General features: G+C 40.9%; 1 long non-coding RNA gene across 1 annotated transcript; it reads right to left on the bottom strand.

Annotated features, from left to right (window-relative positions):
* Positions 1–802: 802 nt before the first annotated feature.
* LOC146581711 (uncharacterized) lies at positions 803–4,623 on the bottom strand. Its single transcript, XR_014888601.1, has 3 exons — positions 4,109–4,623; positions 1,374–1,431; positions 803–916 (listed from the first exon to the last, which is right to left on the bottom strand). It is a non-coding gene; the product is annotated as an uncharacterized LOC146581711 (long non-coding RNA).
* Positions 4,624–5,085: the final 462 nt, after the last annotated feature.

The raw sequence follows: 5,085 nt of genomic DNA, 5'->3' as shown, positions 1-5,085 counted from the left end.
GTGTTGATCTTTTTGTACTGTCTGTAATTTATACTGGACTTCAGGGTTCTACTTCCTGTCGGTACTGTCTCAGGTTGTGGTTTCAGCTTTATGGCTTTATCACCTCATTTAATATTGATCAGCAAAAGATGAAGGAGACAGAAGGCTGCCGCCCACCAGCAATCCTTGCACTGTGTATGTGTGTGTGTGTTAAAGCAAGGAAGAGAGACAACTTTATTGATTAGAGCACATGATGAATACAGTGATGCACTCAGAGCTCGGGGCTCAGCTGGGCTGGCCTGCAGGGCGCTGGCCCCCCTGTCCCCCTGCTCTCCATCTTTAACTGGTCGCTCTGCAAGTTGAAATTGTGACGGTGGAGGTGCAGGAGTCAAACTACATTGAACACACACGGGACGGTGAAATCTCCCTTTACAAAAGACAAACATAACTTTGGCTTTCCTGTAAATCTCTCAGTGGAGCGTGGACTTGAGATAAAACCATAATCTCTGAATAAAGTTGTGTTTAGTTTTAAAAACTATTGTTTGATTCTGGCTTATTTTTAAAATACATGGAATGAAAATTCTATTGATGATGATCATTGGGTCGTTGTAGAGAGATTGTATGAAAGAGAAGCATCCACTGCTGGGAGCCTGGTGGTCCCTCGTGTGGACCACCATAACTTCCAGTTCACTCTGACCTGCATTAAGAAGTGAAACTGTGGATTTGACAGAAGCCTCTTTGATTTGTGCAGGTTTGGTGCAGGACTGTTCTGATCGCCTTGTTGTCACCCCGAGGCGACAGCAGACACACAGCACTGATCCCAGGTCAGCCTATGCAGCCACCTCAAGGTCACAGTGTCACCTTTAGACAGTGACCTTCGACCTCTGGCTTTCAGCAATCTGCCCGTCAAATGTAAGAGCGCAGAGAGGTGGAGAAGCTGTTGAGAACATCAGAGATGAAGAGAGGAGTCTCAGAAATGTTTCCTCCTTTAAGATGTTTTCCATTATTTAGATGGAAATACAAAACACACACACACACACACACACACACACACACACACACACACACACACACACACACACACACACACACACACACACACACAACACAAAAAAATAAATGGACTTTTTTTTACTGGTCACATCTTTGCCACAAGTGGCAAACAGTTAAAATTAAAAACAACCAAAACAAACAGGAAAAGAGTGGTGGGTTAAATTAAGAGGTGATAAAGACCTGCTTGATTGGTTATTGTTAATTATAAAATAAAATATTTTTAAATGAAGAGAATAAAATATTGATGATAAAAGATTATTATTCAGTCTGATTATCAATAAAAGACAGAGAGTTTAATCATATGTTACCCACAGTTTATGGTTCTGATTCTTAAACATTACCCGTTATAAGTGGAGCCTCATCTGTTTCAGCCTATAGTTGAAGATTCAGCTTCTCCCTCTGTGAAGTAAAGTGAACAAATTGTACATTTAAAATCTCACAGAATGCACTAAATACTCAGTATTTGTACTATCATCCAGCATGCAGTACTTTTAAGTAAACATGTGCACTCCTGAGAACTCTCTGAGGTTGCTGCAGTAATCTAAGCTTGTCTGAGATGAACCAAGTGATAATTAACAATGAATTTAAAGAGTCTAGTCTACAACCTCAGTTTAATTCAACTTTATTTATATAGCCCCAAATCACAACAGTCGCCTCAAGGCGCTTCTTATTGTAATGTAGACACTACAATAATACAACCGAAAAATTCCCAACAATCATATGAGTATGAGCAAGCACTTGGCAATAGTGGGAAGGAAAAACTCCCTTTTAACAGGAAGAAACCTCCGGCAGAACCAGGCTCAGGGAGGGGCGCCCATCTGTCATGACCGTTGTGCTGTCCAAAAGACACACTGTGGTAGCCAGAGATTAAGAATAAGTAATAAATAAGGCAGAGCGGTGTACAAACACATAGTGAGTGAAGAAGAAACACTCAGTGCATCATGGGAATCCCCCAGCAGCCTATACTATTGTAGTATAACTAAGGGAGGACTGAAGGTCACCTGGTCCAGCCCTAACTATATGCTTTAGCAAAAAGGAAAGTTTTAAGCCTAATCTTAAAACTAGAGATAGTGTCTGTCTCCCGAATCCAAACTGGAAGCTGGTTCCAAAGAAGAGGGGCCTGAAACCCGAAGGCTCTGCCTCCCACTCTACTTTTAAATACTCTAGAAACAACAAGTAAGCCTACAGTCTAAGAGCAAAGAGCTCTAATATAAGGCCGATAAGATGGGCCCTGATGAGAGGTCTCCTGACTCATGAAGTGTGAGGTAACGACTTGTTATGGGGCTTATGTTCTCTTTTCATCTCAACAACTGTCTGTTATTTACCTGTTTACCTGTTACCTGGCCCCTCCCAGTTCCCCCCCTGCGGTGACAGTCTGTCAAACAGACCGCCATACTTAGAGGACCAATTAGACTCAGCTAAAGCTTCTGTTTTATCAACAAATCATTATCCAGCAGCAGGACAGCCGTCGGCACGCCTGCCAGACACGAGAGCTTCACCAGCAGTAAAAATCCTTCTGCTGCCGTGTCATGCTTAAAGATGCAAACAGGCAGAGAAAAATCTGTCCAACACAAGTCCCATCTCTGCCTCAGAGATCATATCATTATTCATAGATGAATATGTGAGCCAGACTCACTGAATCACTGGTCTTCATGGACCCAGGTCTGGACGAAGAGGGAACACAGTTCAAACTCTATTTATACAATACCTTTCAAACAGGACTAATGCACAAGAGCATGGGTTCAAATAAGAAAACCGTAAAGCTGGGTAAAAAAGAAAGTTTTTCAAAAATACACGAGAGAGGGTGTAACCGAAAATCCACCTCCAGGTCTGAAATGTGCAGTCGCCATAGCAGAGCCTTAAATCTGCATTCTCTTTGATGACCAGCAGGGGGCGACACCTGTAGTTCCCTAAATACTTTCCAATAAGTCTATTGGAAATTGGCCCCCAGCTCTCATGTACTGTGAAAGTAAACAGTAGCCTGATCATCAGATTTAGGCTATACTAAACATCATAAGTGTCAGAAAGGAGGATGATGCTGATTGGACAAAGACGTGTGATATAAAAGTCCTCGGCCAATGATAGTGATAACAAGAAAAACATAAACTTAGCTGATACAAGCAGCTGAAATGAGTTTCTTACAGAAGAGGATTAGAGCCACTAGAAAAAAAAGGGTTTGTCTTTTTTTTTTAGAATACTAACTTTAATCTCAGAATAATCCTCCTCCCTACTTTCCTCTGTGAGCAGCTGGACCTTTGACATATAGTTGTGATGTCAGGTGTGAGGGAACAGGTGTGGGGGAAAAGGAGAGAGGATCCAAATGCAGTGCCCGGAGCTCGGTTTGGAACAGAGCACAGATTTATTATAGAGACTGAACTTAACATGAATGATTGGAATTAAACAGGAAACACACACAACACAGCAAAATCTCCAGTGTTAAATTAACACTAGAGAGTGTCTATATGGGTCCACACCTCTGAGTGTTAAATACAACACTGTTGAGTGTTAAATTAACACTTTTGACACTTTTGATTTTCTAACACTGGAAAATAACTCAAAATGTTAGAAATATTCCAGCAGTGTTGGTCAAGTTACTTGAAAAAAGTAATCAGTAATTAATTACTGATTACTCCCCCCAAAAAGTAATCCCGTTACTTTACTGATTACTTATTTTCAAAAGTAATTAATTACTTAGTTACTTAGTTACTTAGTTACTTTTTAAAAACACGATTTACAACCTGAAGAGGTGATAAAGTGATAGATCTTTCAGCCCAATTCTACTTTTTCTACATAATCCATCATACAAAATGTAATCAAATGGAAAAGTCTCTTTTTTTAACTTGTTTTATCAGTTTTAATCTTTTAACTTTATGCATCAAGCAAAACATTTAATTATATGCAACATTCTCTGACTTGAATAAATTAGTTTAACATTTAAACCTATTTTCTACACATTCCAGCACATAAAATAAAATATTTTTTGTGTTTTCACTCACTCTTTCAAACAGATGCAAGTAAAACACAGCAGAAAATAAATAAAGTCAAAGACTCAGCGGTCCTTTTGCTCTATTTTCACCTGTAAAGCAGGAGCAGGGTAGGCGGAGGGTTACCCTGGTGTAGGTGTGCTGTGGTCAGTTGAAGAATCCGCGCGAGTGTCTCTGTGAGTTTCCCATTACGTCGTAGCTACTCGGTGCTTGCTCGGAAGTTTAGGGTTTTTTTTCGCTGTAAAAAGAAGTTTTCTTCCCACGCACGATGGACGCTAATGTTTTTGTCACTTTTTATGGAATCAAACTCAAAGTAAGGTCAGTACTTCCACACTTTAAACGCTGCACGCTCATACTCTCTCCCGCACTCGATATATTATCCATTGTTGATCTGCACACAGCTGCTGTCACCAACGTCGCACTTGCTTACGTCACTGTCATGAGACATTCTCGCAAAAAAAATCACGGTTTTAGTAACGCAGTAACGCAGCGTTCCTACGGGAAAGTAACGGTAATCTAATTACCGATTTTGCAATAGTAATCCCTTACTTTACTCGTTACTTGAAAAAAGTAATCAGATTACAGTAACGCGTTACAAGTAACGCGTTACTGCCCATCTCTGTATTCCAGTGTTAGAAAATCAGCACTGCTCAGTGTTAGTCTTTGTTAATCTTCAAAACTGACTAGGTTACTTTTAAACATATAACACTGTCAAAAGTGTTAATTTAACACTCAACAGTGTTGTATTTAACACTCAGAGGTGTGGACCCATATAGACACTCTCTAGTGTTAATTTAACACTGGAGATTTTGCTGTGAAGGAGTTGACGGCGAGGAGGCAAGGAACTGAGAGAAACTGAAATTGGTCGTGTCCAAATTCATGGGCTGCATCCTCCTGAGGACCCGGCCTTTGCGGTCTACGTGGGCCGGGTCCGCAGAAGGTCGGGTAGGCCGGAAGTAAACGGCTGGGGAAATTGGACGGTCTAGCCTTCAGATTAGCGTCACCGCTGTCTCGGTGGAGTTTAATAAACTCAGCCGTCTGCTCCTTGCTATCTAAAATATAACAGGAC

This window comes from Mchenga conophoros, linkage group LG2, assembly GCF_057382185.1.
Source record: "Mchenga conophoros isolate Kocher_MC1m ecotype Shallow Benthic linkage group LG2, M_conophoros_male_GT1.1, whole genome shotgun sequence".
Classification (NCBI taxonomy): domain Eukaryota; kingdom Metazoa; phylum Chordata; class Actinopteri; order Cichliformes; family Cichlidae; genus Mchenga; species Mchenga conophoros.
The sequence above is the reverse complement of the archived record's forward strand: the minus strand, read 5'-3'. Positions and strand labels throughout refer to the sequence as shown.